Here is a 12,398-nt window from a genome sequence, read left to right as displayed (position 1 = left end):
CAACAGGTGCGTCCACGGGATCCATACCCGCTCCATGCACCAACTACACCATTTTTTCCAAGCACCGGTGTATCTTCTCCTTGTTCCCGGAGCCCATGACTCATCCAATAGGTTTTTAGCCTCTCCTGAAAGGCCAGAGTATCTTCTTGAACCCCTGAAATTTTCCAGGCAAGAAGGTTCATCTTTCCTTCTTATTCAATTTCAATTGTGCCTTCAAAAAGAGTCTAGAATCCTCCGATCCTTTACTCCTTTAAAACCTACTCCCAGAGGCATTATCGGCATTATCGGCAGCCCTCCGGTTTCGGAATTTGCCACCTCTTTGGCACGAATCTCGTTCATCGCGAGTCGATATTTGTTCTTGAACACCATGCTCGCGTCTTGATCGAGTCTCAGCTCGCGTTTTCTCTATCTGAGCGCAAACTAACGCGCACGGCTTCCGCATCACGTGACATGAGCTACTTGCTCTTAATGTGACCTGCCAAGCGAAAATTTCAAGCAAACGAGTCCTGATACTGACTCACGCGCTGTGCGTCTCCATGGAGACGCACAGCACTGAGACAACGGTTGGAAATCAGCTGTTTCTTCTTCGATGCCTCATTTTACTTACATCTAATGAATAAGTCTGCTTGTTAACTGCAAAACAAGTAGCCAAGACCCCCACCTTATTATAATCTGGTTTTAAAAAAATAAATAAAAAGGGGTAAAAAGGAAAATAAGTATTACATTAATTAAGTATTTATTTATCTACCTAATTATGTCTGAGGAAGACTCACAGACTAATAATGAGACCCCCCTCACTGAGACCTCCCTCATGAACCTGTTTGAGAGGCAATTGAAGTCCTCCCTTAAGGAAGCTGTGGAGGCAGCACTTACAAAAAGAAAAAGAGATACTCCTGCTGAACAAACAATACTCTCTTCCGATGAAGAAGTGGACACCCTCCCCAAAAAAGACGGTAAGGTGTTAAAAAAGACTAAACATATTGAGCCTCAAGGTAACCTACGTGACCCTTAACATCTTGACCATTAGTGTTAGGATAGCCTCGCACTCACCGCTATTCTGCTGCTGGCTGCTGCTGTAATTTATTTTTAAAACGTCCCGTTTTTGTCTTTAATTTTAATTTTAGTTACTCGTTTTTCCCCTGTTTTTAAATTAGGTCCACTCGCATACCTGCATTGCTGCCACCTTACTCTCACCTAAATTTGGTCAAAGCACCGCGTTTTAGCGGGTCCCTGCCCACTGTCTCGTGTTGGTGGCCATCTTGGGAGGGGGGACATTGCAGGAGGCGCAGGTAGCGCTCTAGTGTCTTTAGTGTCCCGCGCTCGGCGTGCATAAAGCCAGGCAAACCTCAGGTGAGCACCCTTAACATCTTGACCATTAGTGTTAGGATAGCCTCGCACTCACCGCTATTCTGCTGCTGGCTGCAATTTATTTTTAAAACGTCCCGTTTTTGTCTTTAATTTTAATTTTAGTTACTCGTTTTTCCCCTGTTTTTAAATTAGGTCCACTCGCATACCTGCATTGCTGCCACCTTACTCTCACCTAAATTTGGTCAAAGCACCGCGTTTTAGCGGGTCCCTGCCCACTGTCTCGTGTTGGTGGCCATCTTGGGAGGGGGGACATTGCAGGAGGCGCAGGTAGCGCTCTAGTGTCTTTAGTGTCCCGCGCTCGGCGAGCATAAAGCCAGCCATGCTGACGCGCAGCGTCATCACGCAGCGTCATCGCCGGACTATCGCCGGAGTTTCGCCAGAGTCAAGCCCGTCTGTGCCCGTCCGGGCCCAGACGGGCCCAGGGCACACCACTCTGCTAAACACCTCCTGCCCTCAGACCCCCTGTTACAGGTACTCACGGGACACACTGCTTGCTTTACGCACGCCCAGACACTCCAGCTGCTGCTATTATTGGGCTGAGGGCTCCGTTTTTAATCATTGTTTTGACTGTCGCCCGTACAATACTTGCAAGCACCCTAACTCTCTTACTATGGCACTGCTCAACTGTAGATCATTGCCTTGTCATACTACCGAAGTTCATTCCCTTCTTCTGGACCATAGTCTGGATGTTTTATTTCTGACGGAAACATGGCTGACTACAGGTTCCGACCCCGACATCGTCAACGCTCTTCCCTCGGGGTATCTTATGTTCCATCTTGATAGGCCGGATGGGAGAGGGGGTGGAGTGGCCATTGTTTACAGAGACACATTTGTATGCAAAGCAGTCGACTGTGGCATTAACAACGCTGAAAGTTGTCAGTTTACCCTTTGCATCTCCTCAACTGTCTCTATCTCTGGCCTCCTTGTGTATCGGCCTCCCGCTACTCTAGGGAATTTCGTGGATTCCTTCATGGAGGCTGCCATCCCATTGGCTGTTGCCTCGACCTACTTTGTCACCCTTGGGGACTTCAATTTTCATTTTGACGACCCCAATGATGTAGTGGCAAGGGAGCTTGTAAGCTCGCTTGGTGCACTGGACCTTCATCTTGTTAATATGGGAGTTACCCATAATAGAGGCCATCAGCTTGATGCAGTTTTTGCTAACTCTGTGAACTTGCAGGCTCTTCAGATGTTGGCTCTCCCCTGGACTGATCACCATCTTGTTCCGTTTAGCTGGCTGCTGGGGAACCGCAGAGACCCCGCTCCTAGACAACATACTGTGGAACGACTTTGGTCGAAGCTCCCGGTGGACAGTTGGGCGGAAGAGCTATCTAGAACCTGTCCTCACCTCACAGATGACCCCAACACTGCTGACCAGCTCTTGGGCAAATGGCTTACCAACTCTCTGGACTTACTGATCCCAAATAAAAGAAGGCTTGTCAGGGAGAGAAGAATTGTCTCTGCCCCCTGGTATACCCCCGAACTGGGGTGCATCAGAACCTCTTGTAAAAGGCTTGAACGTGCCTGGAGGAGAGAGCGGACGGAAGATAGCCGGGCCAATTATAAAAGGGAACTAAGGAAATATAAAAGCGCACTGAAGGACGCTAAAAAGACTTTCTTTAGCGACCGGATTGAGAGAGCAAACAATTCTTCAGGAGAATCGTTTAAAATCTTTAAGGAACTTCTGAAAGCTCCGGTCCCTCCAGTGTTGCATGATAATCCCAAAGAAAAATGTGAGGAACTGGCCAGCTTCTTCCATTCCAAAATAGAGAAAATATTATCCTCCTTACCTACTATCCCTCAAAGCGATGAATCGGTTGCTAGTCCTACAAGTTGCCTGATTGAGCTAGCATCTTTTGGCCCCTTTTTGGAAGAGGAGGTCATAAAAGTCCTGTTAGAGATGAAGAGTGGCTCCCCGAGTGACCCAGTCCCCATAAAACATCTTAAACTCGTGGCTAACACCTTGTCAACTCCTCTGACTGACCTCTTGAACCTTTCACTTACGCAGGGCATAGTGCCCCAGAGATGGAAAAAGGCCGTGGTGAAGGCCTTATTGAAAAAGCCAGGAATGGACTCATCCAACTTGACCAACTTTAGGCCAATTTCACTTCTGCCTGGTTTCTCAAAAATTGCAGAGAAGCTGGTTAACCGTCAGCTCTCTCACCATCTTGAGTCTAACCACCTGCTAGGAGACTCCCAGACTGGTTTCCGTCCCGGCCATGGAACAGACACTGCCTTGCTGGCAGTAGTGGAGGAGGCAAGGAGCACTCTAGATACAGGAGGGTCAGTGGCAGTGATCCTCCTGGACTTGAGTGCTGCCTTTGACACTGTGAGTCATCAAGTGCTCCTCCAACGTCTGTCAGAGGTAGGTGTCTCAGGGACGGCCCTGAAATGGTTGGGATCTTTTCTATCTGACCGTTTCTACCAAGTCTGGGAGGGGTCAGAGCAATCTACCCTAATCCCTCTTCAATGTGGAGTCCCGCAGGGCTCATCGCTGAGCCCTACTTTATTTAATATATATATGACTCCACTTGAAAGAGTGGTCGCCCCCTCGGGGGTGAAGATCATCAGCTATGCTGATGATACTCAGCTGGTGGTCGGCCTCACTCAGCTGGCGGAACAACCTGAGGTTTTACATGACTGCCTCGCCAATGTTTATCGTTGGATGTCCACCTCTGCCTTAAAGCTCAATGGAGGTAAAACCGAGCTGATGCTCCTGGGCAATCCCAGTCCCTCCATTATTGCGACCTGTTGGCCCCGGTCTCTTGGTGACCCACCATCCCCCAAGAAGGAGATCAAGTCCTTGGGAGTATGGTTGGAAGAAGATCTGTCCTTCAGGACTCATGCCAGGAAGACCGCAGGGGTTTGCTTTGGCTTACTGAAATCAGCCCGAAAGGTGCTACCTTTGCTTCCTGATCCAGCAAGGAAGCTGTTGATACGTGGCCTAATTCTATCGAGGCTCGATTATGGGAATGCGCTGTTTCTCGGTGCCCCCGAAGCGACCTTTAAAACTCTCCAACAGGTGCAAAACGCAGCTGCGAGAATCCTTATGGATGTTCCCAGAAGGCAGTCTGCTGCTCCCGCCCTTAGAGCGCTTCACTGGCTCCCCGTGAAGGAGCGGGTGAAATTTAAGGCGCTATGTACTGCCCACAAAATTCTACATGGCAAAGGCCCCCCTATCCTTGCGAATATGGCCCGTCCCTATAGACCTCCACGTCTGCTGCGCTCGGACCAAAAACACCTTCTGCAGTCAGCCAGAGTAAGAAAAGCTCGTTCTGGGGGTAGGCGTTTCTCGGTGCAGGTGGCTTCTCTTTGGAACTCTCTGCCCCTCAGGATTCGCTCAGAGCCCAAGATCCTACCATTTAGGAAACTTCTTAAGACCTACTTGTTTCCACAGTAGTGACTAGCTGAGTCTCCCCTTCTGGTCTGTTGCGCCGGGACGCCCCTGGGTAAGCTGAGCGCATTACAAATTTCATATTATTACCAATGACAGGATTTTATCTATTGGTAGCCTCTGCGCTACAAATGATATAGGTGTCCAGAGCGGCACAAAAAGATCGAGCGACCTTTATGGCTCAAAAAGCTCGGGTGCCCTCCGCGGCACACAAAGACTAGGTGCCCATCGCGGCACAATAGACCTCATCGAAGACGATGATTCCCTGTCACCTTTTGATATTGATGAAGAGGCTGATGAATATATTTTTGACCCACAGGAAAAATCTGAGGACGATCTCCTTGATGAAGACATGGGTCAATCTAGTAATAACTCTGATTGTATTAAAGACCCTTCAGGGTCAGAAATGTTTAACTCCTCCAAGATTACCCACCCTAGAGGTTCTGAGTGGTGGCCCTTGGACCATGTCTCAAAGTTTATTAAGGCTTGGATTAGAAAACCTCTCGAAAGAGATTCACGTAATCTCATGAAATCTGAATGTCCAAGGACCTTTCTGGATAACAAAGCTGGGATGACTCCCAACCTTGACCCTGAACTCCTGACCTTCTTATTTAAGACTGCCAGAGATCCACGCAAAGGCCTCGAACGCTGCCTTAAGCAGTGTCAAGTCAAGCTGTTAGACATACTTGGTCCCCTTGCTAAAATCTTGGACATAGCTGAAGAGTCATCCATGAATGGGACTCCGGTTGACACCGAACTCCTACGAGGTTGGAGCCAACGTGCTATCTGCCTTCATGGAAACGCTAACGCAAACCTAACATCCGAAAGGCGAAGAGCGATTTTAATGCGTATGAACCCCAAATTGGGAGATCTAGCAAATAAAGATGTTCAAGGAGACCCGAACGGTCTTCTCTTTGGAGAGACCTTTCTTAAGACACTCGGTAAATATGTCTCCACATTCTCTGCCTTTGACAAAGCCCAAACAAACATGAGACGTATGTTCGGAGGAAGGTTTTTTGGAAGGGCTGACAGTGGAGGACCGGCTGCCAGCCGTGGATATAACAGGTCCTATTATCAACAAAACCAATTAGGTTACTCAAGATACTAATCGGGGAAATAACACCTTCTTCCCCCAGCGGGGCCGCAACAGCAGAACACGAGGCAGAAACAACTGTGGAAGATTCCAAAGTCCCCTCCTCCCCCTGTTTCTTCCCTCCAAAGGTAGGGGGAAGACTCTCCCTTTTCAGTCACATTTGGCCCTCTATAACCAACGACGCTTGGGTACTAGAGACCGTAAAAGGATTCAAAATAGACTTTATTACTATCCCCTTTCAGACCAAACAACCCAGAGAACTTTCCCTAGACCAGGAACAATCAAAACTTGTAGATGCAGAAGTGAGTCAAATGTTAGACAAAGGTGCCATTCGCATTGTTGCAAACACTGGTCAAAGTTTTGTGAGCACAATCTTTCTGGTGAAAAAGAAAGAAAAAGGTTGGCGCCACGTAATAAATCTAAAGGAATTAAACACATTCCTTGTGTACAGACACTTCAAAATAGAAAGTATACACCTTCTCAGAGATCTTCTCCAAAAGGGAGATTGGCTCATAAAACTAGATCTGAAAGACGCATACTTTACAATCCCTATGGATCCCGAATCTCAGAAATTCCTAAGGTTTATTTGGAGGAATATAACATACCAGTTTCGCTGTCTTCCCCTCGGACTATCCTCAGCCCCGTGGTGTTTCACCTAGGTGCTGAGGCCTGTTATTACCTCCTTGAGGAGAAAAGGAGTCCGCCTAATTATCTATATAGACGACATCTTGCTGATGTCTCAGAGCCAAGAGGAACTCCTAACTCACATGAATTGGACTGTAGATCTATTACAAAGTCTCGGTTTCATCATCAATGTAGAGAAATCAATTATGACCCCTTCACAAAGTCTAGAGTTTTTAGGTTTTCAAGTGAACACACCCTTAACTCAATTACAACTTCCCAGGAAGAAATTGGCCACAATAAAGAAAGAAGTCTCATACGTTCTATCCAAAAACCTTGTGAGCCTGAGGGAACTAGCAAGAATAGTGGGGTTATTATCTTCATCCATTCAAGCGATTTCTCCAGGCCCTCTTCACTACTGGGCCTTACAGAGACTAAAATCATCAGGCCCGGAAGAAAGGCCTTTGGTACTCGGACATCGTTCCCCTTTCCCCGGAAGCTCAAGAGGATCTCCTTTGGTGGCGCAACAACGTAGACAGTTGGAATGGAAAAGCAATATTCAGGAATGCCCCGGATCATACAATGGAATCCGACGCAAGCAATCTAGGCTGGGGTGCCAGACTAGGGAAGATAGAAACTGGGGGGAAATGGTCGAAATAAGAACTTCCCCTTCACATAAACTCGTTGGAGATGTTAGCATGCTTGAACGCTGTTATGAGCTTCAAATCTATTATCAAAAACAGAGTAGTCCTAATCAAAATAGCTGTCTCTTATATCAACCGATTAGGGGGAGCAAGATCAAAACCTTTAGCAGATCTAGCCCAAAAGATTTGGTACTTCTGTTGGAACCACAACATTTCTCTAAGGGCAGAATTCATCCCAGGCCACCTAAACACAAGGGCAGATTGGAACTCAAGGTTCCTAAGAGATTCCAGCGACTGGAAACTGAATCCTTCAATCTTCCTGAAAGTTCAAGATCTTTGGGGCCCTTTCGACATGGATCTTTTTGCAAGCAGACTGACCTTTCAGATAAATCATTTCTTCAGTTGGAGACCGGACCCACTTGTATCTGCAGTGGACGCCCTTCTCCAACCTTGGGCTTCTCTGAACTCTTATGCCTTCCCTCGCTTCGCCCTAATATAGAGTTCTCTTAAAAATTCGAAGGGAACATTGCTGCACTGTTCTAATTACCCCCTTTTGGAATTCTCAAATATGGTTCCCAGGGGTGAAGGAATTGGCAGTAGAATTCCCTCGCCTCATTCCAGGGAGTTTAGATCTCCTTCAGGGTCCAGAAGGAGAAGTACACCCTATTCTCTTAGAAGGAAAGATGAACCTTCTTGCCTGGAAGATTTCAGGGGTTCAAGAAGATATTCGGGCCTTTCAGGAGAGGCTAAAGATCTTTTGGACGAGTCTTGGGCTCCGGGAACAAGGAGAAGATATATCGGTTCATGGAAAAAGTGGTGTAGTTGGTGCCTGGAACGGGATTTGGATCCCGTGGATGCACCTGTTGTAGAAGTAGCAAAGTAGCAAACTACTTAGCAGAACTTTTTAAATCTGGACTTTCCGATAGAACAGTAAATTGTTACAAATCAGCGATTTCTGCAGCCCTTCCAAAAACTCTTCCTTCGAACATGCATCTCATGTTTGTTTGGGCTTTGTTAAAGGCGGAGAATGTGGAGACATATTTACCAAGTGTCTTAATGAAGGTCTCTCAAAAGAGTAGACCATTCGGGTTTCCTTGAACATCTTTGTTCACTAGATCTCCCAACTTGGGGTTCATGCGCATTTATATTGCCCTTCGTCTTTCGGAAGTTAGATTGGCGTTAGCGTTTCCGAGCAGGCAAATGGCACATTGTCTCCAACCTCGTAGGAGTTCAGTGTCAACCGGGATCCCATTCATTGAGGACTCCTCGGCTAGGTCCAAGATCCTGGCAAGGTGACCAATTGTGTATAATAGTTTGTCCGGGCACTGCTTAAGGCAGCGTTCCAGGCAATTTCGAGGATCTCTACCGGTCTTGAATAGGAAAATAGAAAGTCAGAAGTTCAGGGTCAAGGTTGGGAGTCATGCCAGCCTTGTTATCCAAAAAGGGTCTTGGACACTCAGATTTCATGAGATTGCGAGAATCTCTTTCGAGGGGTTTCCTTATCCAGGCCTTAATAAATTTAGATACATGATCTAAAGGCCACCATTCTGAACCTCTAGGATGGGTGATCTTTGAGGTGTTAAACATCTCAGACCCTGATGGGTCTTTAATAGTTTTTTTTTTATATTAGTCACACTAGATAGAAAGGTTTGGCTTATGTCTCTACATAACTTATTGTATTTCTGTAGCACAAACCTAGCCGAAAGGTTGTGAAGTGCTGTGCAGGGTCAAAGCCAAAGACACAATAGACGTGTGAAAGGAGGAATAGATGGTTTGTGGACTGTGACTGCATCATGATGTAGTTTTAAAAAAAAAGCTGAGTATTCAGCTGTTTTCTAAATTACAGCTGGGTTCGGGCTTTCTAGATCCTTATTAAATGAATTCTCTATTGGTACTGACCCCCTAGTTCATAGAGTGATGAAAGGAATAAGACTCAAACGTCCTCCTAAAGCTAAATATGATTCTTTATGGAACGTAAATCTTATCTTCGAACTTTTTAGTTCCTGGCCCGATAACACCTTTCTTTCAAGACAACAGATTTCCATTAAATTAGCTACTCTACTTTGCTTAATCGCTTTTAGACGTGTATCAGATGCTAAAGCTTTAGAAATCTCTAATAGAGTTTATTCTCCTGATGGTGTATTGTTTGAGATATGGAAAAGAACCAAAACAATGTCAGAAACTATTTTCTATCCTTTCTTTTTTGATTGTCCCAAACTTTGTGTGGTAAGTTGCATGAAAGTTTATGAAGAAAAAATTAATGTTTTTAGACCTCTTAATGAAGATCAATTACTGATTTCTTTTATTAAACCCTATAAGGCAGTTTCTTCTGCTACTATTTCTAGATGGGTTAGAACGGTTATGCTGGAAGCAGGTATAGACTTATCTAAATTCAGTGCACATTCTTCCAGGGGGGCTATGGCCAGCAAAGTTTTCTGGAGTGGAGGTTCACTTTCAGATATCCTTAAAGCAGCAGATTGGTCAAATGATTCAACTTTTGCTAAATTTTATCTTAAGCCTGTTGAACATGTAAGCAATGTAGCATTACAAAGCTTTAAACTTGCATAAAGTAGCCTCCGGTCTTGTAATGAAATGACGATTCTCCAATTATCATGCAGAGAGAATCTTGATTTCATTAAAGACAACGAAGGCTGACATTATCCCTCCCACCACTCCCTGGTGGATGAATGTTTTTTTTGGATTATCAATATGTTACTCTACCAGTAATTTTCTTCTTTTTCAGATCAACTTCCTTATAATTTCAGATGGACATCTAACGTGGAAGAAGTTGTCATATTGTTTTTTTCGCAGCTCTAATGAGGATGATTGTTAGTTACTATGGTGCTTTGTTATGCTGTTTGGAATGTTTTTCTATGATGTAATGGTTACACTTTGAAGGGCTGCATATATTGGGCAGCAATAGAAGTTATTGCATAATGTCAGCCTCCGTTGCCTTTAATGAAATCAAGATTCTCTCAGCATGATAATTGGAGAATCGTCATTTCCAATTAATCAACATTTTAAATATATATTCGTATTTTAGAAGTGATGAAATTAAAGTTTTATTTGTCTTACTGATATCCACATCAAGAAAGTTGCTTCTTGCAAAGTTGCTCAACAATAGTCAATTGATAGCACTTCCTTGGATGTAACTTTCTGTGATTGCATGCAGTATGCAAATTAGAGGGACCTCACTCATTCCCTTTCTGCCCAGGGCCCCAAAAATCCTAGAACTGGTCCTGCCTGATAAAATGTTGCAAAAAAGCGACCTCTACCAAACACTGTGACACAGAATCCTAGCAGGTATGCAGCAGTGTGGCTTGTAACAAGGGCAGTGATAAGCAGATAATGGATTGGGCACACCTCATGCTTTGGAGCCCACATCACACCATCAATCATATATAAAATTACATAGCTTACACAGCCTCTGTGTGCTGAAACTCTGCTAATGGCGCATGGATTTTAGAGCACACTTTGGAAACATCTTTACACATAGCATCGGTGTTGACATGGTTGGCTTGAACATCATATCACATTATGAGGCATTATCTGCGCAAATATATTTGGCTTTCACACCATTGAGCCCAAGTCACATTAAGATCTACTTCATTTCTTCTCAAAACATTTCAGAAAAGTGCCATTTCAGAGAAAATTTTCTATTATAATCCATTTCAGGGGAAAAGCCAGAATTTACTTTACCTTGCTCTCATATGGACATGACAATGAAAAAAGCTTGCAAACCTTTGATTGGCAATGATACTTCCGCCATGAAACCCAAGTACACAAAACTATGGGTAAACCCATATATTAACTCTCACCTGACCCTAACGTCACTAAAACCGTTACACTAATCCTAGTAGGGGTGTGCAATGATTGTATTCAGCAGGGGTATCATCACATTATTCCAGATTTTAGTGTAGATGTGTTCAGGAAGTGTGTTGATTTTCCCATGTAGAGGCAAGATTCTTAACTGCAAACTAGCAATATTTCCCTGTAGAACCAACATTACTTGGAAATCATTGTATTTGGAGAAGTACAAGAAGTTCAGAATAAAAAAACATTGCTACCTCAACCCCTAACCTAAACCTAAACCTATCTCATTCACATATTTTTCCTATCTTTTGCCCAAACTCTAACCTTATCATTTAACCTGACTTTTATTGTTACCCTTATATATATTATTATTATTTTGTGACACTAACCGACCCCTAACACTGATCATAGCCTTAACAGTTATCATTACTCTAACTCTGACCTGAATCTGGTAATGGTTGATATTTACCATAAACCTGATTCTAATACTAATATTGACCATTATCCTAACCCCAATCATAAACTAACCCTACACCAGGCAGTTACCCTTAACACGGTTACAAACTTGAATCAATCCACAATATTTACCTTTAACCTGGACGTAAATATATTACTTATCCTGCCCCTAATCTCAAACCAAATCGAAACCCTTACCCTAAATTTACTGTTAACCCTAATCTTTACTCTGATTCTATTTTTGAACCCAGTCCAGTCTATGATCCTAATAAGGTGATTAAGAAACACATACCACCACAGCTTCCAAAGCTGGATTTTGTTTTGTAAAATAAATAAAAACAATGACCCTCTCGCCATGGCAGGTTTCTCCCATGGCTTGGGGGTCATTTTGCAGTTTTCACTGGCCCTTACAGGCATTGTGATAGACAGTGAAAACTTGTTATTTGTTCAACCACTCTAAATAGTGTGGGATGATGATTGGCAAAACTTCCAATGGCTCTTAATTGATCAGGCCATCAGAGGTGCATGTCGTAGGCAGAGATGGAGTAGTCTCGGCTGTCTACATACTGAAAATCTGCCACACTCTAAATGAGGAGTGCAGACAGCAGTCGTGACCGGCATGACTCGCGTGAGGGTGGTGCGGGGGGGCGTGGGGGGGATGCGGGTGGGGTGCCAATCACATTGCTGCAATGGCAGCGTTGTGATTTGTGGGTACGGCGCCCAGCCAGGCACCTATGGAGAGACTATTTTCACCAAGTAGGCTGCATGCAATTGGCTGGGATCAATACACATTCCATCACAGGAGAGTCATTAATAGTCAGATAACACTGAACACTGGCAGAAAAACACATTTGGCTTAGTCAGGAAATTCTAACCTTTCAAATTGTATTTTAAAATCTGACTCGAATATTAGATTGGATTTTAAATTACTAATAATGTGAGTCCTTGATTCATTGTTCTAGCTAGTCCAAAACTGATGTTATGCATTATAAGCTGTTATATTATAACC

This window comes from Triturus cristatus, chromosome 1_2, assembly GCF_964204655.1.
Source record: "Triturus cristatus chromosome 1_2, aTriCri1.1, whole genome shotgun sequence".
In the NCBI taxonomy this organism is placed as follows: Eukaryota; Metazoa; Chordata; class Amphibia; order Caudata; family Salamandridae; genus Triturus; species Triturus cristatus.
The sequence above is the reverse complement of the archived record's forward strand: the minus strand, read 5'-3'. Positions refer to the sequence as shown.